Source organism: Nicotiana tomentosiformis, chromosome 2, assembly GCF_000390325.3.
Source record: "Nicotiana tomentosiformis chromosome 2, ASM39032v3, whole genome shotgun sequence".
In the NCBI taxonomy this organism is placed as follows: domain Eukaryota; kingdom Viridiplantae; phylum Streptophyta; class Magnoliopsida; order Solanales; family Solanaceae; genus Nicotiana; species Nicotiana tomentosiformis.
The window spans coordinates 127,769,960-127,791,708 of NC_090813.1; the positions used below are offsets into that span (position 1 = coordinate 127,769,960).

The 21,749-nt window shown below is 35.9% G+C and overlaps 1 pseudogene; it reads right to left on the reverse strand.

Annotated features, from left to right (window-relative positions):
• Positions 1–9,546: 9,546 nt before the first annotated feature.
• Positions 9,547–21,436, reverse strand: LOC104113511 (uncharacterized; annotated as a pseudogene).
• Between the last annotated feature and the right edge of the window lie 313 nt (positions 21,437–21,749).

The window sequence follows — 21,749 nt, forward strand, 5'->3', positions numbered from 1 at the left end:
CCGACCCCGATATCAAAAAGTCAACCCCCTGGTCAAACTTTCCAAAAATTTAACTTTCGTCATTTCAAGCCAAATTCCACTACGTACTTCCAAATAATTTTTCGGACACGCTCCTAAGTCCAAAATTACCATACGGAGCTATTGAAATCATCAAAACTCCATTCCGGGATTGTTTACACATAGGTCGACATCCGATCACTATTTTAACTTAAGCTTTAAACCTTGGAACTAAGTGTTCCAATTCATTCCAAAAACCTCACCGGACCCGAACCAATTGCCACGGCAATTCACACAACAACTGTAAAGTAAAATTTGAGTAGTAAATAGAGAAATGGGGTTGTAATACTCAAAGCGACCGGTCGGGTCGTTACATAGACAATATTAAAGTTTGCAAATAAAACGAAGTACAAAAAATCTTGGACAAAAGAAATAAAGAAATATTGTCTACTCTTTAACACTAAAATTATTTTAGAACTTTGAATTAAATTACTTAAATCTTCATATTAGTAAATATATTTTTTTACAACACTATCAAAGGTACAATATTAAAATACATGTCTAACATTTTATTTATTTAAGTTACGTCTAATAATAATAATAATAATAATAATAATAATAATAATAATAATAATAATAATAATAATAATAATAATAATAATAATAATAATAATAATAATAATAATAATAATAATAATACTAGTTAAACGTTTTATCATTTAAGAATGTTATACTATAAATAACAAGTATGAAAAAAATGGCAACACTGACATTTTTTTTGCATATGTGTTTAAGGTCTTTTATTAAAATTTGGCTTTAGGCCACTAATTTTATGAAGCCGCCCTTGCCTACGGGACATTCTTGAACTCAAATTCACGTCATGAATTTTCTTCCCTGAACATTAACTAAACTGAAAGAAGTAAGAGCTGACCAAAAAAACAAGTATTTGATATCCATTTATATAGGTAACGAAGGTAGGACATCATAGAAATTCCCTAATCGAGTCCAAGTGGGATTAAGATTATGAAAATTAGGTTTTCGTTCCATCCATTTATATTCGGATTTGGATTGTGAAATATTCTTGATTATTTATAGAAACATATTTAATTAGTAAAATTTAATAATAAATTTGATTTAGAGTAAAAAATAATAGTGGTTTGAAAATTACAAAAATTACAAAATTACTTTACAATGTAATTACTTGAAAATGAAGAGGATGATCATATAGCTCCTAGAAAAAATGTAGCATTAATATTTTACAACAAATAAATCAAAATATAAGAAATATATAGGGAGCTGTCATTTATTAAAATAAATGTAAACAGAAAGAAAATAATTAATGACTACTTATAAAATATATTTATCTTCTACTATTTTATTCTTATTGCTTTAAGTTCATATTTTTACTAATTTGACTCTAATTAATACTATACTATACAATGATTTTGCTCTACTTTCATTTAAAGTTAGTACAAGATTCAGAAATTAAAATACTTCAAAAGTATTTGGTATTTTATCTGTAGTGAGAGTTAATTTAACTATTCAGACACTAAAATAAAGTAATTGATATTTATATGTTGTAATAATTGGTAATTTAACTATAGATAATAAAAGTATCTCAAATTAAGGTGTTTAATCGGACCCGAAATTAAGAAAGAAATACTTTTAAAACTTATATTATTAAATATATCGTGATATTTATGAGGCTAAAAATATATTTATTTAAAGAGTAACATGAGAAATTCGAAGTTATATAGTTTTTAATATTAAAGTATTGTTTTCTTTTTTAAACAAGACTAAGAAAGTCTAAAGAAATTAAATAGCGGTTATCATGTAAAAACAGAGAGTTTCCATAGGTCTTTTTTTTTGTTGGGGTACTTCACAAAACTTCATGTTTTTGCTTAGCAAGTTCTTAAACATGACTAAGCAAACAGTATTTAGGCAAATAATATTTAGTTAAGGATTTTGTGCTTTTAATATAATACAGATAGATACAAATATAAATATAGATATAGAATTTTGATTTCAATTAGAAAAAATAGTGAATAGTTTTAATTTGTGGCCTTACTCTTTGTAACCTAAAAATTTATAACCGAACAAAGAATACTCTTAACTCTTAAGCCTAAAAGGAAGTGGAAGTTCTCGAAGGATTTGATAATTACATTTACAAACTTTATTTATTAGTTTTCTTTTTCAAGTTGAAACTTAAATAAGGAAGGATTCAATACACAAAGTTTAGTTGATTTTGAATTCCTAAATATCAGAAAAATAATTAAATGATGTGATGACTCAAAATGTCATCTTTAAATTTAATAATTAATTTTGTATTCTAAGACCTCAAAAAGCACTATTTGTCACTCCTCGACTTGCGTGCGAAGTCCGTAAAATTTTCCGAAAAGTTTTTATGTGAAAAATAAATTAAAATGTGAACTAGAGCCTTAAAACTCAACTGAGTTGACTTTGGTCAACATTTTAAGAAAATGGATCTAGATCAGTATTTTGACAGTTCTGGTAGGTCCGTATCGTGATTTGGGACTTGGGCGTATGCCCGAAATTTAATTTGGAGGTCCCTAACTCAAGTTATGACCATTTAACGAAAACTAGTAATTTAAAGGCTAAAGATTTTCAAGTTTGACCGCGGGGTTGACTTTTTGATATCGGAGTCGAAATCCAGTTCCGAAAATTTTTGTAGCTCCGTTATGTCATTTATAACTTGTGTGCAAAATTTGAGGTCAATCGGACTTGATTCGGTAGGTTTCGGCATCGAATGTAGAACTTGGAAATTTCATAAGACTAAAGTTTCAAGTGAGTTCGCACAAGATCTAACTTCAAATAATCATAACTCTCATGATTCCAAGTTTTATATGATATATTATCTATCAAATGAAAGATCTTTGAGTCTAGTTTCTAACGCTTCAAGCCGTTCGTCATTTGGACATTCCTACAAGAAGTTATGACCAAATTACCAAAAGCTAGAAAAATGCGATTATGCGGCAAATTGTGCGACCGCAAATCAATTATGCGAGCCGCAAAATAGGTTTGCGACCCGCAAAATGGTTGCCGATCTGCCCAGCACACACCACTTCTGGGCATCAGTTTTATGATCCATTGTGCGACCAGCATACCTATTTGGTGGTGCATTGTGCGATCGCCTACCTGTTTTCGGAGGGGTAATTTTTTTATTTTCATAACCCGACCCCATTTTGATAAATAGGTTTTGGGGAAATTATCTGATGATTTTAGAGAGAAGTGAGAGTGTTCTAGAGAGAGGAAGTAGATAAAGTATCTTGTTCATTAAATTCTTGTCCAAGCCTTGAAATCCAACAAGAAATCCCTCAAGTTCTTCATCAAAGAGGTAAGGTTCTAACCCCTAATCTTCAATTTCGAGTTTGGGTAATGATGGGTGATTAAGCGTATGATTCTTGGGATAAGTGTTCCTTATCCTATATTGATTATATTTCATGATTCCATACTCATTTACATCATGAATCCGTGAATTTAGGAAAGAAAAATCAGTTTTTTATAAAATCTTCCAAAAATAAAAATTTAAGATTTGATGGTCCATTTGATATCGGAATTGGATAATTTTTGTATGGTTGAACTCGTAGCGGAACGGGAGTTCGGATTTCGTGAGTTTTTTCGGGATTTGATATGTGGGTCCCACTGTCGAATATTTAAATAAATTTCGGATTTTTTCCCGGAAAATTAGTAAATTCATATGGAATTAATTCCTATGATTCGTATTGAGTATATCGAATTGTTTGTGAATAGATTTGAAGCTTTTGGAGACAAATTTAAAAGGAAAAGTTGTGGTCGAGTAATTGATTGAAATTTGCAAAGCGAGGTAAGTGTCGTGGTTAACCTTGACTTGAGGGAATAGAACCCTTAAATTATTTGTTATGTGAAATGCATGTGAACGACGTATAGGCGAGGTGACGAGTGTCTATACGTCGTCAAATTAATTGTTTGCCTACTTACTTGAAAAATCATAAATTGTTTTAAATCATGAATTAATTGTTATAATAATTGTTTCTCTCCTATTCTTTGTCAAATATTAATTCTTGAATTCCTGTATTAATTGTTACATACTATTTAAATTATGTGTCTTAATTGTTATTTGACATTTAGCATATTAAATATTAAACTATTTATTTTCTCCCTGATTTTCATAATAACTTGCTATTTGTCATTGTTTGTTTCATAATTAAATCATAATTATTGTATGCTTGTTGTCTTATAATTGTATATTAATTGTTGTATATATTGGGGAAATTTCTTCTATAAGAATTCGTAAATGAATATGTTGGAGGAGCGGGTTGCACGCCACAACAGCACTGAATTGGTAAATGTATATATATTGGAGGAGCGGGTTGCACGCCGCAACAGAATTGATCGAAATGAATATATTGGGGGATCGGGTTGCACGTCGTAACAAACTTATTAAAAAGTCCATATTAGAGGATCGGGTTGCACGCCACAACAGACTTATTAACAAGTCCATATTGGAGGATCGGGTTGCACGCCCATATTGGAGGATCGAGTTGCACGCCGCAACAGACTTATTAAAAAGTCCATATTGGAGGACCGGGTTGCATGTCACAACAGACTTATTAAAAGTTAATATTTGGGGGATCGGATTGCACGCCGCAATAGACTTATTTAAAAATCAATATATACTTGATTAAAAATAATTATATGAGAGGATTGAAAATGAATATATTGTGGAAGCGGTTTCCACGCTATAACGGAAATTGGTTGAAATAATAATGGATTATGACTGCTGAGTTGGCTTCAATTATTATAAATGAGTTACCTGATTTATTTTTATTATTTGTTGTTGTTACTAATATTGCGTACAAGTTAATGTAAGTGAACCGCCTTAGCCTCGTCACTACTTCGCAGAGGTTAGGCTCAGCACTTACCAGTACATGGGGTCGGTTGTACTGATACTACATTCTGTACTTCTTGTGCAGATTTCAGAGTTAGTCCTAGTGGCGTACCATAGACTTGCTCGGATTTCAGCTACTCAGAGGACACTTGAGGTATAACTGCACGGCGTTCGCAGTTCTGAAGTCCCCGTCTACTTTACTTTAGCTGTGTTTGTTTCCAGACAACTTTATTTTATTCAGACCTTTATTTGTATTATTCTAGAAGCTCGTGCACTTGTGACACCAATTCTGGGATGGTATTTAGACACCGTTATTTTTATTTTTGGATTATTCACTTCATTTCAGACTTTACTTCCGCATTTATTTCTTTGTTATTAATAAATTTAAAAATTGTTTTAAAATGGATAATAATATTCTAACGTTGGCTTGCCTACCAAGTGAAATGTTAGGCGCCATCACGGTCTGAAGGTGGAAATTTAGGGTCGTAACAGTTGGTATCAGAGCACTAGGTTACATAGGTCTCACGAGTCACGAGCAAGCTTAGTAGATTCTGAAGGATCGGTACAGAGACGTCTATACTTATCTCTTAGAGGCTATGAAGTTTAGGAACAATATCACTTCTTTCATTCCTTATCGTGCGACATTGATTTAGCTTGAAACATATATCTCGTATTCCTTTGTATCCACTCGTGTATGATGTTGCGCACTCGGTATCAGTTGTACGTCGATGGTTCGTGATGCCGCAGATGGACTACGAGGGAGCCAGAGATGCTCAAATATTGCCTCAACGTGTGGTTCCGACTGAAGATGCGGACGCATTGAGAGACCACCAGTGAATCATGTGAGGGGTGCCACAGACCTTGGCATCTGGTTGATTTATACGAGCTGTGAAGATTAATATTATGGATCATCGGACGTGGTGAACTATGACTTTGCGTCGAGTGGGGGGAGTCTACTATCAATGGATGGATTGCAGGGTCGTGTGTTATATCAGTTTTGGCCTGAAATGTATATATATGTGGTACTGTAAGGTTCCCCAAAAATTTACACATGTTTAAGGCCTGAGATTTTGTAGAGGATAAGGTTGGGACTTGCAGTATGTCCGCCTACTTAATAATCCTATACTTCAGTACCAAAGGAGTTAGAGAAACAACTTTAAATTTACAGAATGTCTACTCAGCGTGGACGTTATGGTTGTGGATTTTGGGGTGCTTCAGAGGAAGTACAGTGGTTGACGAGATTCTAGACTATGTGGTTTGTGCCAAGATTTGCATGTATGGAGCTCTACTTTTGTGATCGTTGTGTATAAATAGGGGTAAGGGTTACCCCAAAGAAGATTCGAAGAGTACGTTAAGAAATGGGTCAGCTCAATAGTGTTGAGTCAGCATAACAAAAGAAGAAATTGGCCTTGGGAGAGATAATTCTCCACAGGTGTCCTTGGCAAGCCTATGAAGAGGGCAGACCAGCCAATGCAACATCGCCCACTTGGCTCAGTTCTCAGAACGCTTTTGAAAGAGTTTGGTTCCCAGACTCTCTGTAATGCGTGGCGCATAAGGTTTGAATGGTTGCTTCAAGTCACCGTGACGGTGTCATAATATGCCATTGAGTTCAATAAGTTAGCCCGCCATATTCCTACTTTGCTTCCTGCAGAAAGAGAGTGAGTCCACAGGCTCATTAAAAGACTCAATTATGATCGTAAAATTTTGTATGACTCGGGAGCTACAGGGTGATACTTCATTTCCACTAGTGTTAGAAATTGCCAAGATATTAGACCGTGTTCGGGGTGAGAAAAAAGGAAACTAAGGAGACCAAGACGTCTCGAGGTTCTGGAGGATTCAGTGGATTCTACTCTGCAAGTATAAATTATTATGACGAGAGCTCAGGTAGTCGGCCAGCCCAGTTCGCACATCAAATTAATCGGGGTGCTCCAGTAAGTTCTTTTAATGCACCACTGATATGAGTTTCCTATAATGGTCATTCCAGTTATCTAACACAGACTCAATATGAGAAAACAAACCCTCAAAGGGGTTGTTATGAATGTGGTGATACTAGGCACATCATGAGAAAAATGTCCCAGACTTGGGACAAACATATTTCATCAAAGCACTCAGGATGCGCGCCCCATTGCAGTTACTACACCACCCACATGACTGGTTAGCGGTGGAGGACAGGCGGGTAGAAGGCGTCCAAGAGGTGGAGGCCCAACCCTTGATATATTTATTTTATGGTATGGCGGAGGTCACTACATCAGATGGTGTTGTTACTGGTACGACCTCGATTTAATATAAAGGAATAATTTCCTTAACTTGATTCGGTTCTGAGTATCTAGACAAGTCCTCCTATTGTGTTCCACTTTTGAGTGAGCTTCGTAATTCTATAATCTACTTATGTGTTTACCCCTGTTAGGAGATTCTATGGAGATAAAAACGCCTATTATTCCATGGAGCTGTGAGGATAAATGTGGCTTTTTGTTACTCATTTCGGTAAGTTTTGATGTAATTTCCGGATAATTAATTACAAATTATGAATTATATGCCTTACTGGTGTGGGGTTCATTATGTGTTGTGATTTTGTGTAACCGAAATTATTTAAAAGGAGAAAAAGGAAATTTTCGATTGGCACGATGTGCATATTACTTGTGATTCAGAACTGAGGACGAGATATTCGCATTTTAATATAAATTGATATGTTTAAACCGGGCTACGAGCTGCGGTGGAAGTTATATAAGGACGAGATCCTTGTGAGAAAAATTTTTGTGTTTAAGTTCTCCCTTGTGAAATTAAATTTGTTCTATAGCAATAATAGGGAGTCATGCCTGTTAGGCTTATTTGAAAATTCTTGTATGATATTCTCTATGCATACTTGCCAAATTCGTATTGTAATTATTGAGTTTTAACCTACGAGGTAGGTGCCCGCCCAGGTGGCGTTAAATGTGACTCGTTAATTCGGGTAATTCCAACTTCTTGTGCTAGTATATTTTGTATGTATTGAACGGACCAAGTAGAGATAAGTATTTTATATTGACTTAATAAAATAAACTCTCTAGCCATTAAATGTACTTATACTCTTAATCTTGATATAATTATTATTAGTTGTGTATATTATTATTGTTTTGATTTATTAAAAAGTGAGATTCTTTCGTGGGTCAAGATGCCTGGTAAATTGGATAATAATAATATACATTGGCGAAGTAATAGTTAGTTGATGGAATCCATGTCTCGGTTTAGAGATTGATAATACACCTTTATGAAAGCTTATAAGTTTTTATGTGTAAACCCGACTGGAGGATTTTGTATCCGACACATGAAATAAGTTAAGCGAAAGTCTAAAGGAAATAATTAATAAATTAAATCGTTAGTATTTTAATTTAATTGATTAGTATCTGAATCTTAACATGGGGAGTTAAATAAGATTTAATGGATGAATTTTGAAATTGAATACGGAGCGCAATTACGAATTTTTAGTGGAATAATTCGTTATTAATTATGGTGGATATTAATTTCGAAATTTAGAAATTAATTCCATAATTGGAAGCCTTGTTAATTAAATTCTGTAGTCCCTGCTGTGCCTAAATATTAGGAAATAAAGGAATTATTTTAAAGGGTGGAAAGGAAAGCCTAACAAGTTTTGAAAAAGGGTTTTAACCCTGAAAACTTGTGCTATAAATACATAAGGTTTTCCACCTAGAGCGGGTAATACATGGTGGCCGAATTTCAGCCCCTTTTTCCTTGAAATTATGCCCACACGAAATTGTTTTTTCCAGATATTATTTGGGTAACACAGTAGAAGACCGTGGAACTTTCTAGGATCATGATTGTGCGGGTGGTGGAGATTTCATTGAGAAGTTATGGAACTGAAGGCTCACGTGTAGAAGAGATATGTTCACGCTTCAAGAGGTAATCCGTGAAACCCCGTATATGCTAGTTATCTAAATTACATGTGATTTTGATACTGGGATTGCTTCCGCTGCTTATATTAATCCATCAATATATGCATTCGGAATGTGTCTTCTTGAGATGGTTACTGGTGAATATCCATATAGGGAGTGTAGCAATGAGTTGCAAGTATTTAGAAAAGCATCCGCTGGTGTGAAGCCGGCATCTCTTGCAAAGGTAAAGGACTCTAGAGTGAAAGATATCATCGACAAGTGTTTGCTTCCCATGTCTCTTAGGCCATCTGCACAAGCGTTGCTGAAAGATCCGTTCTTTTTATACGACGGTGGATCGACATTGGAGGCTTGTGCTTCCACTGCCAGTTGTGTAATTAGTCATCCTTTTCAGAGATTACATTGTTGCGCAAACTAGGGATTTTGTTAAGAATTTATGTTTGGTGTGATGATCATTATGAATCACACATGCTAGTTTAGGAGTAAGGCGTAATTAATTGATTGATTTTTTTCATACATTCTCTCTAGGAAATATTTAGAGCAGGAGCCTTTTGTTTTCCAGAATATGATGCTAATATCAAAATTGAGTTGACTATCTATTGATGAAGTAAATATATACTCATATCATAGTTTCTAGTTAAATATCTTTGTATTCTTTCACTCATAAAATATCAGGAATATATCTCCGTAAATCAGGCTTACAAATAGTGATTGCAGATCATCCAGTAATTACGGAAAATTTAAACAAAGCTTTAATATTTCATTAGTGTGTGATCATTTTACTTTCAATTCTTTTGGGAGGGATATAGTTTTCTTGATTTCACCATCTTCATTCCAAGCACTTGTGAATTTGTCTTCAACATCATCAGTTAAGAGCTGAACACCCTTTTCTTTTGCAATTTGACAAACTAACCATGACTTCAAGTAAGTGAAATAAGAATCTAAATCATTCACTTTCTCGATCTTAAACTGTATTGGTCCATTATGATTACGATCAGCGACTGGCTCAAATAAGAAATCAATGATTTTGTACTTCCCATCCACCAATTTTCTTGGAGATTCCGGTTAAGGTCCAGCATCAATTGTGTAAAAATTCGCAAAAACTACACCTACTGAGTTGTTTACTTCAGGCATAGTGTAGCACTGGGCTGCTATACTCCATTTGGTTTCTTAAGTAACCATTTCACTTGTTGATAAAATGTTGGGAGATCAAACCAATGCATTGATTGAGCAATTGAAACCAAACCTATAGTTGACTCTGCTCCTATTTTGGTTTCAATTTCAGCCATTGACATCTTCAAAGAGGTACATATGTATTGAACATTCGAAACCTTTGCTGCAAATTGCAGCTGCTTTGGACTTGTATCTGTGGCTATCATATTCTTGTAGATCTTAGCCAACTGAGAAAAACAATAATTTAAGAGCATTCAGGACAACAAAAACAGTTTGGAACAACAAGGATGCATATTTTTTGAACTCTTAAGTATATTTTACGACGTTTAAACATCCCCCAAAGGAACATAAATTTTTGATGAGCAAGTTAAATAAAAATATTTGTTATGTGTTTGCATCTCTTAACGTAACGAGGATATCAGAACAGGGGAACCATTTATCGAGAGCGCTTCTTACTGTAGTATATTACGAGCCTGCAACTTTGTCAAATGACGGCTCAAGCTTAGGTACTTGGTTTATAGTTAAGAACTCACTCTTATGTAACAAAAGACAATAAGGAAGGATATGATAATAGTCCTAATTATGATGTCTCTCTAGAACTAAATCTAACAGTCCTGTTTCAGTGAGAAGTTGAAGCTAAAAATGCATGACTTCTTGTTTTTTCATATGGACTATTTGGAAAAAGAGAAACAATATTTTGCCAATCTCTAAGAATAGAGGCCTATATGTATACTCTTTTTCTATGCTACTATATGTTTAATCATAAAATAAAATTTTCAGTCACAACTTATATTTAGAAGAAAACGGGTTACTGATAACCAAGTTTTACTTCACTTTCTCAACAACCTCTTTAGAAAAATAATAAGAGTAATAGCATAAATTGACAGAAAGAAATAAGGAATGAAACGACAGTCAATCCCTAAAATAAAGGTAGAAAACTTTGATAAAGCAAGAAATTAGAGAGTATATTTAAGTAGTCCTTAGAGCCTTTCTACAAACAAAATTATGTATCCTTATATAGGAATGAACAATCATAACGGTTTTCTTACTTAATTTGAATTCATTAAGGGCATTAATTGTATTGATTGTCCATTACCATAGATAACCATAACTGGCATATTTATAGCTATAAATGCCTTATAACTGCTCTGATTCTCCTTCCTTATTTACTTCTGGTTCGTGTATCTTCTCTTCTTTTTGATCCTTATTCATTCCGTCCTCGCCTCTTCTTTGAGAACTGTCAGGCCCGATCCTCTTCTCTTTACTGTCTCGTGGGTGTTTCTCCCGTGCCTTCCTCATATTCTTAATTCTATTAATTGAGAATGCCACTTGTCGCTATATCGTTTCTCTACGTGTCATGCTTCGTCAGCATACCAACATTCCATGTGTATTGCCTTTTTTTCACCAATACAGATAGTCCCCCACTTTCTGAATATTCGGGAAGTGGTAAGCTTTTATGGCGGGAATTCTTTGCAGCTGTTTTTTGAGTATCATCATGTCTTCTTCAGAATCAATGGGATGTACATCACATCAATAAACTGTCCATGCCACGTGGCTTCCAACGATTGACTCTGCAGTTTTTCAGCACTTTTTAGGGTTTTTCTATGGCTGTGTCAGTCACGAAGTGACGGTTCCATCATGAAAAGATTCATAATGACCAATTTTAACAATGGTCGTGCCTCCTTATAAATACTTCATTCTTTTTTTTTTTGATTTCTTAGTCTTCCTTTTTCAATATCCATCATCTTATTCCTTCTTTGCATTTTCTGCATCCTTCCTTCCGTATTTCTTTGGACAATCATGTCTTCACCAGACCCTCGCAAGGTTTGATTGTTGACGAACTTGTTCCTTCTAATGCTCCTACTAGAAGTAACAGGGGTGGTAGGCTTCGTAGTCTTGGTTCAATATCTAAATGTGGTTCTTCTTCCCAGAGTAGTACTGCTAACCCATCTTCTTCTAGGCCTAGGGTTCCTTAAACTCTTAGATATTCTTCTAGTAATAGAGATTTAAATGATCCTATGTGTGAGCCCACAATTGCAAAGATTGTTCCTCAAGAATTTTCTTTTATAGCTGATCATGAAACCATAAGGAATCAAGTTTCTTTTATGGCCTCCCTCAATTCTGCTGATCTTTACCCGAGTTTAATCACTACTGGTCTTCTTTTCCTGATTCGAAGAGAGTGTTACTGGAAACAAGATTTTCTAGTTTTAGTCCATAGTGCCAACCAGAGAATTACTTCCTATCATGCCGGTTTATTTTTGCTTATACCTACCCCTTCACTTTAGGGTTCAAACCTCCTATTGATCCTGTGATCATTGAATTTTGTAGTTACTTCAACGTGTGTCTTGGCCAGATTGACCCCATAGTATGGAGGGTTGTTGCATGCCTTCGTTATTTAGCAGATTTGGTTTCCATGCCTTTCACTTTTCGAAACTTGCTTCATCTGTACTCTCCCAAACTGTTTTGTGAAGGGGTGTTTACTCTCGTGGCTAGAAGTAAGAGAGTATTGATTAGCCCTAAAGATGATCGGGACCATGACTGGTATACCCGTTTTATTGCTGCTCCCACTAGTGGATTAGTGAGTGAAGAAAACATGCATTTCCCGGAGAAATAGAACTTTGCATGTCAGCTTTCGTTTTTAAAAAAAAATCTCAAAGGACTTCATGTAATCATATACCCAAATTTTCAATAACCATGGAAGTTTTTGATGAAATTCTTAACTTCCGTGCTTGGGTAGAAAAGATGTTAACGGCTGCACCTATGGAGAAAAGGTCCTGGAAGTACCTTGCTCAAAAATTCAGTTGGGAAATGAAGACGCACAGTAATATTTACCTTCACTATTTTTCCTCTTCTCTTCCTTGTTTGTCCGAGAATTTCTCAGCCTTCCTTTTTTTATTAGTGTTTCCTATTCGTGACATTAGTCCCGCATCTGTTCCATCAACCAGGCTTTTCATGAGTCTTGCCCAGGAAAGAATTTTAAGTGTTTCTTCTTCAAAAAGAAAAACTAACGGTGCCCGTGGTTCTGACGACGAAAACAAAACATAGGAGGGTTCTTTGGTGCGAAGGCCACGCGTCAGGAGACGTGTGATTTTTGTTGATGAAACTACTCCTTCTCATGACCCTTCATCAAGTTCAATCCCTTTTAGACTCACGGATGAGCCAGAGAGTGCCCGTTTAGTGATTTCTGATGAAGATGCTGCTGATCCTCCCCCAAGTTCTGTTGATAGATTGTTTGTTCGTGGATGGAAGGGTGATGAAGCTTTTGGGCATGTTTCTGAAGAATTACCTCTTGCTTCCTTTTCAGTTTCAGTTTCCATTAACCCTCTCGTGTCTTTACCTGATGCTACTCCTGTTGTTATTCACATGGCTGCTTCTGATGCAAAGGCCGAACCTTCTAGCAGCAAGAGGGCAATGAAAAGAGTTGTTGTTGAGGTTCCTGAAGGTGGTAACTTATTAAGAAAATCTGGTCAAGCCGGCGTATGGTTGACACCTCTGCTAGGCCCCATAGAGAAGAAGAAGTTAGAAAGCCATAGCTCACTGACTTTAATGAATGATATCGTTCATTCTTCCTTGAAGGTACAAGATTAATTAGGTTTCTTTCCTTTTCTCTTTCTTATTTATAACTCTTCCTCCTTTTTTGCAGATCAACTTGATTGGCACAGAGCTTATGAAAAGAATTTCTTAGGCGGACCAGCAAGTTATAGATTTGCGCACCGAAGCTGATAACTGGAAGGAACAATTCGAAGGTCTTCAACTGGAAAAAGAAGTTCTGGCGAAAGAGAAGAATGCTTTGGAACAACAAATGAGAGTTATTGCCGCTGAATTAGCAGTTGAAAAATCTTCCTCTTGCCAGGTTGGAAAGAATAAGGATATACTTGAATCCTCCTTTGCTGAACACCTTTCCAAAGCAACTGAAGAAATAAGGAGTTTGAAGGAACTCCTTAATCAAAAAAAGGTTTATGCGAGAGAATCAGTTCAAACACTTACTCATGAAGTTCAGGAAGATCTCTGCATCTCTGCTGATAATATTCAGTTCTTGAAAAGTTCTCTTGCTCCTTTGAAGATTGCTTATGACTACACTGAAGCAGAAAAAGAAGAGCTAAGAGCTAAGATTGACCAGTGGGAGAAGGATTATGAGATTCTCGAGGATAAGCTATCTATGGATGTGAACTGGGCTTTCTTAAACCCTCGCCTCGAGACTCTTATTGAAGCTAACCAGGAGGGTTTTGACCTTAATGCTGAGATTGCTAAGGATAAAGAAGTAATTGATAAAACTCAGCAAAGTCAAAGTTTTTCCTCACCTGAAAACGAAGGTCCCGAGGGTGATGGAGATAGATTTGCTCCTGGTGAGGCTAATGTTCAAGCCTCTTCTTCTCAAGTTAATCCTTCTTCTCCCGTTGGTGATGCTCCCGTGGATGATGCTTCCATTGATGATGCCCCTTATTTTTTTCCTGATTTTTGTTAACTTTTATTTTGTTTCTTTTCCTTTAGCTTAACAACTTTTTGGAATGTTGTTTTTGGGAAGGTTGTTTTTTGGTTACCCTTGTCTTCTTTTGGGGTTTAAATGATAAATTAATACTTCTGTTTTTCCCAAGGCTTAATATATATATATATATATATATATATATATATATATATATATATATATATATATATATATGTTTCGGTTACTTTTACCGCTTATTATGCTCTTTGATATTTGAGCTTTTTCCTTGCATTTAGAAATGCTTTAACAGTCCGTGACTTTAATAAACACGAGTGTTTTTATAAAAGAGGGCTCTTTTATATTAACAACACTGATAAAGATGACGTCTCATCTTCATATTGGTGTAAATATATGAAATACAAAGTAGACATACAAGAAATAATTTGAGGAAGTTTTATGCTTTATACTTTTAAATAAATTTCGTACAACATTTTCATAATTATTTGTACAACACTTTCATATTGTAGGCAATTTTAAGATACAAAATCGGGTCTATTATCCCGTGACTAAATTTTGGCCTTAACCTAAAACTTGTAGGAACATGGAATGTATCTTGTATCCTTTTCGCGAGTTCACACCTTCTTAAGGTTTCTTCAAGGTTTTTGATTCAGGCTTTTGGCTCTTTTGCTTCCTTGTCTATATGCATAGCCCCCCCCCCCCAGTGTTAGAGCTTTGAAGTATAAAATCTTGAACACTGGATTACTCCTTCTTTTTGGTCCATTCCCTGAAACGAAAAATACAAATGGGACTCAGAGATATATATTTAGAATGATGACTGCATAACCATTTTTCCATCAAAAAGGTTCCAACCTAGACCGGGAATAATTTAGTATTTCGCATGTCTTTTGGGTTTAATATTATCATTTGGTACGGGCTAGATTTTTGCCTATCATCTAAAATTATTAGTAAAATTCAAAAGAATAAAATAAAATTGTATCCGAGTGATACCTGCCCAAGGGTACTTCCTTTATCTAGAAGTAATACTTCTTCTGATGAACAACGTTCCAGTTTGATGGTAGTATTTTGCCATCCATGGTCTCCAACTCATTTGCTCCCTTTCTAGCGATACCTCGAACCCTGTAAGGGCCTTCCCAATTTGGACGTAACTTTCCCGAATTAGCCATTTTTATTGATTGAAACACCTTTTTGAGGACGAAGTCCCCAATCTTGAAGTATCTCAGATTAGCTTTCCTGTTGTAATATCGCTCAATCATCTGTTTTTGATTTGGTATCCTTATTAATGTTGCTTCTCTTCTTTCTTCTAGTAAATCCAAATTCATACACATTTCTTCCTCATTTGACTCCTCAATAGCATGTGTGTATCTGGTACTTGGTTCACCTATTTCTATTGGAATTAAGGTTTTAGTGCCATAGACAAGTGAAAATGGAGTCTCGCCCGTACTTATTTTTGATGTCGTTCGATAAGCCCACAATACCCCTAGTAACACTTCTGGACATTTGCCTTTTGATTCCTCTAATCTCTTCTTCAAGTTATTAATAATAACTTTATTTGTTGACTCAGCTTGCCCATTGGCTACAAGATGGTAAGGTGCGGATGTTATCCGTTTAATCTGCCAACTCTGAAAGAATTATGTGATTTTCGTGCCTATGAATTGTGGGCCATTGTCACACACGATTTCCTTTGGAACTCCAAACTGGTAGATAATGCTTCGCCAAATAAAGTCCCCAACTTCCTTTTCTTGCAACTATTTGAAAGCTCCTGCTTCTACCCATTTTGAAAAATATTATATTAAAACTAATAGAAATCATACATTTCCTTTAGCTTGAGGTGACTGGACTACGATATCTATGCCCCATTTCATGAAAGGCCATGGCGAAATAACTGAATTTAACAGTTCTGTTAGGCGGTGCATGTTATTAGCATATGTTGACACTTATCACACCTGGTTACAAAGTTTTCCGCTTCTTCTTCCATTTTTGGCCAGTAATATCCTACTCTTATTAAAGTTTTTATCAATGATCTTCCCCCATCGTGATAGCTGCAGTGCCCCTCATATACTTCTCTCATCACATATTCCGTTTGTGAAGGTCCGAGACACCGTGCTAAAGGTCTCGAACATCTTTCGGTAAAAGTTTTCACGAATTAAACAATACCGGGCGGCTTTATGGCGAAGTAACTGTGACTTCTTCTTGTCTTCGGATAAAATTTCGTACTGCAAAAAGTTAACAAATTTGTTCCTTCAATCCCAAGTTAGATTATTAAAATTTACCTCGTTCTTGTCTTGGTCGAGTGCCGAATGAAATAAATGTATTACAATAGCATTTTCTGCATTTGTTATTTCTGCAACAAACACGAGATTGGCCAACACATCTGCTTCTGCATTCTCCTCCCTAGGTATTTGTATGGCTTTCCACGACTGAAATTGTTTGACTAATTCACGTACCTTTTTCAAATATTGTTGCATTCGTGCCTCTCTTGCTATGTAAGTCCCCTGCATTTGGCTAACTACTAGTTGCGAGTCACTTTTGATCACAATCTATTCTATACCAAGTTCTCATGCTAGTTCAAACCTGCAATCATAGCTTCGTGCTCTGCTTCATTGTTAGTGATGAGATAACATTTTATTGCTTGCCTTATGACTTCCCTTGAAGACGGAATTAGAACAATACCTAAGCCCGCTCCTTTAACATTGGAGGAACCATCGGTAAATAAAATCCAAGTCCCCGGAGTAGATCCGGTAAATACCTGTAGTTCCTTTTCTGCTTCAGGAACTAAATTCGTGTTGAAATCTGCTACAAAGTTTGCTAAAACCTGTGATTTTACTGCAGTTCTGGATTGATATATGATATCATACTCACTGATTTCTATTGCCCACTTAGCTAACCTCCCAGATAGTTCTTATTTATGCAATATATTCCTCAGGGGCAAAGCAGTTATTATAGAGATAGGATGACATTGAAAATAAGGTCTCAATTTTCAAGATGCCATAATTAATGCTAAAACAAGTTTTTCTAAGTGAGGATATCAAGTCTCATCATCTAACAAAGATTTAATAACATAATAAATTTGAGATTGTTTACCTTTATCTTCTCGTACCAACACCGCACTTACCGCCACTTCTAACATGACAAGATAAATAAGCAGCCTTTCTCCATTTTTTGGTTTGGCTAGCAAGGGTGGATTTGACAAATATGATTTGAGGGCTTGTTGGCATTCGTCAATCCATTCAAATTGATTTTGCTTTTTCAATACTGAAAAGAATTTAAAACTCTTTTCTGATGATTTGAAATAAAGCTCCCAAGGCCGTTATTCTTTCTGTTAATCTCTACACTTCTTTTTTGCTTGTGAGAACATCCGGTATTTCCTCAATAGCTTTGATTTGTGCAGGATTTACTTCAATACCCTTGTTAGAAATAAGAAAACCTAAAAACTTATCTGAATCCGCGCCAAAAGCACATTTTTCTGGATTTAGCTTCATATTGTATTTGCGGAGAATTTTGAAAGTGTCTGACAGATGTTGAAAATGATCTCCCACTTGTGCTGACTTGACTAGCATATCATCAATATAGCTTCCATAGTTTTTCCCAGATGTTCTTGGAATATCTTAGTCACCAATCTTTGATTCGTGGTTCCAGCATTATTTAGACCAAATGGCATGACTTTGTAATAGTAAGTCCTCCTGTCTGTGATAAATGGGGGTTTCTCTTCATCTAGAGGATCCATTTTTATTTGATTATAACCTCATCTTGGATCACTTGATTTTTGAAGGATCTTTTCTTCCTCTTATTCTTCTTGACATGTGGGCATGATGGGTCCTCATTCAGTTTGTGGGTCATCACCTCCGGTGGTATACCTGTCATATCTGAATGCGACCAAGCAAATCAATATGCGTTAGCTTTTAAAAATTCAATTAACTTACCTTTCATTTCTGGGCTTAGATTTACTCCGATGTAAACTTTTCTGTCTGGCCTATGTATAAATAGCACTATAACTTCGAGTTCTTCAATAGTTGTTTTGATGTTTTCATTTTCTTCGGGCTCTTGAATAACATCGGGTCTTGAATCAACACCCGTCTGTCCTGGAATGCCTTCAGTTGAGGTTAGTATTTCTATATCCTCAACTAAATTCTGTAGTTGCTATTCCCCGCCTGCAACATCGTTCATCGTGGTTGAAAGCCTGTTGATCTCCACGGATTTGTCAAATTCCCCATTGTGAAGGAAACTTAATAACTTGATGTAATGTGGACGGTACAACATCCATATCGTGAATCCATGGTCTTCCTAGAATTATATTATAAGCCATGTTCACATCTATCACCTGGAACTTTTATCCTTGATAACTCCCTCTGCAAACGTGGTAAGCACTACTTCCCCTTTTGTGATAACACTTGAATTATGAAATCTAGACAAAGATCGTGCCTTTGGTATCACCTTGTCGTTAGAGTGCATTTCATTCACCACCCTTAGTAGAATGATATTTACGGAGCTACCTGGGTCAATTAAAACTCGTTTAACGTTAGTATCATGTACAAGTAGAGATATTACCAGCGCATCATTATGAGGAATTATCAAATCGTCCGCATCTTCATCATCAAATGTTATACTGTCTTCATCCAAGACTTGGCGAACTCGTTTCCCATGAGTGACCGTGACTTTTGACGTCTTTTTTGCAACTATATATGTCACACCATTGACCTTATCTCCCTCGGTTATTACATTGATTGTTCTTTTTGGAGATGGGGTTTTCGGAGGCTTTTGTCTATTCTTCATATATAACTGTCTAACTTTATCGCTCAACAGATAAGTTAGATAACCTTGCTTCAACAAATGCTCGACCTCTCCCTGGTGTAATCTACAATCTGTTATTTTATGGCCATGATCATTGTGAAATTCACACCAGAAATATGGATTTCTTTTGCTCATTTCTTTAGAACATCGCACCTTATCTCCCATACCTCTTAAAACATCAACTGACTCAGAGGTACTGACATTAATCCTTGCATGTGTATTGGAGTCGCTGCTTCGTGCATCCTATTCCTTTTTGAATCTAGATGAAGAACCCGCATCTTTTTGCCTTGATCTCGATTCAAATCGAATGTTTTCTTGTTTAGACCGAGAATCTCGCCCTGCAGCTCCCATGTAAGGTTCGTACCTGTTTACTCCTTTCGTGAGTGTTTCACCAAATTTTTTTAACTAAAACTTATTCGATTTCCTGCTTGGTTAAATCATTGTCCTTCACACCAGTTGTGAACGTAGTTACGTGATCTTGAGGATCAGTTGTTCCATCATATTTTGGAATATCAGGCATTTTAAACTTTTCAAGAATCGGCAAAGGAGCTTCACTTGGATTCTAGGGCTGTTGTGAATATTTGTCAATATCTACTCCTTTAATCATGGGGGATATGCCAGGTATTTGCTCTATGCGATCATTTTGCTCCTTCAACTGTTTCTGCAAAGTTAGTACCAAACTTTGTAAATCAGAATTATTTGGTGTACCTGAACTTCCTTCACGAGATTCATTGGGAGTTCCTCCACTCCCATAATTGTCGAGCTACGAGCATGGATTTTCTAGGGTTGCGGTATTGACTGGTGGAGGAGTTGGTGGCACAGTTGAAAATCCCCTAACAAAGGCTTGAAGAGGACTGTTCACATATTCTGCAATCAATTGCTTTGGAGAGCCTTGTTCGACAGTTTGTTCGTCCCCTTGTTCATCATTTACATGTGACGTAGATCATTCAGGTGATCCATCACGGGACTGTTGAGGATATCCCTGCTGAGAGAGGAGTGGTGGAGTTGCTCCCTCTTGTAGGTACAACTGGTTATTATCGTTAACAGATGACATTTGGTTGTCAGGAAAAAAAATTTGGAAAGTGAAAATATTTTCAGATTCCCGGTAACGGAACCAATCTGTTTAACCAAAAAATAAAATTTTCAGTCAAAACCTATATTTAGAAGAAAATGGGTTACTGATAACCAAGTTTTACTTCACTTCCTCAACAACCTCTTTGGGAAAATAATAAAAGCAATAGCGTAAATTGACAGAAAGAAATAAGGAATCAAACGACGGTCAATCCCTAAAATCAAGGTAGAAAACTTTGATAAAGCAAGAAATTAGAGAGTATATTTCAGTAGTCCTTGGAGCCTTTGTACAAATAAAATTTCGTATCCTTATATAGGAATGTACAATCATAACGATTTTCTCACTTAATTATATTGATTGCCCATTACCATAGATAACTGTAAGTGGTATATTTATAGCTATAAATGCCTTATAACTGCTCTGATTCCCCTTTCTTATTTACTTATGGTTCATGTATCTTCCCTTCTTTTTTATCCTTATTCATTCCGTCTTTGCCTCTTCTTTGACAACTGTCAGGCCCGGTCCTCCTCTCTGTACTGTCTCGTGGGTATTTCTCTCGTGCCTTCCTCGTATTCTTAATTCTATTAATTGAGAATGCCACTTGTCACTATATCGTTGCTCCACGCGTCATGATTCGTCAGCATACCAACATTCCACGTGTAATGCCTTTTTTCCCACCAATACACTATATACTAGCATATAAAGTGAATTTAGAAGTAAATATATTCTCTTCAAAGATAATGTCATTAGCACAGCAAAAGGAAAGAGAGACTTACAGATTTAGCAGCTTGGCCACTACTACCAGTGCCAACATCCCAAACAAAGTCATGACAAGGTGCCTTTGATGAAATGAAATTGAATAATTCCTCAGGGTAACTTGGCCTAGCTACCCTCTGAATATTGTTGTGCCTGCTTAATGAACAATTCTGCTATTTTTAGGTCTCCTCTTTTTCATTTTAGTGCAGAGTTACGATCCTACTAAAAATCATCTCTTATTCACCTTGCTTCGATCTCTAGCCGCCGTCGCGGTGATTCTGTATTTGGCGTGCACCATATATAAGATTTTTTACTTATTTGACGTTGCTCAAAAGTCAAAACGCATCCGAATTTCTCCAAAATCAATTATAATCATAGCCACAGATCACGAACTGTTATACCAACATTATGATATGTTCAAAACACATTTTAGAAAGCAGTTAGTCGAAAGAACTGGTCGGGACATTACATAGAGTCACCAGTCGCTCGGATCCGGTGGAGATAACATCTGTGATTATCATATCTTCTTTCAATCGAGTAATAACGGGTGAAAAATAAAAGATGCTTTTTTTATCACCCTACAACAAATTTGGTTATCACTGATTAGGGTGTACAAACCAAACCGATAATCCGTACCAACCCGATAATCCGAGTCAACCGGAAAAACAAATTCGATTAGTGGTTTGGTCTTGAAAAATAAAACCCGACCATAATAGGTTTGGTTTGGTATTAACTAAAAAA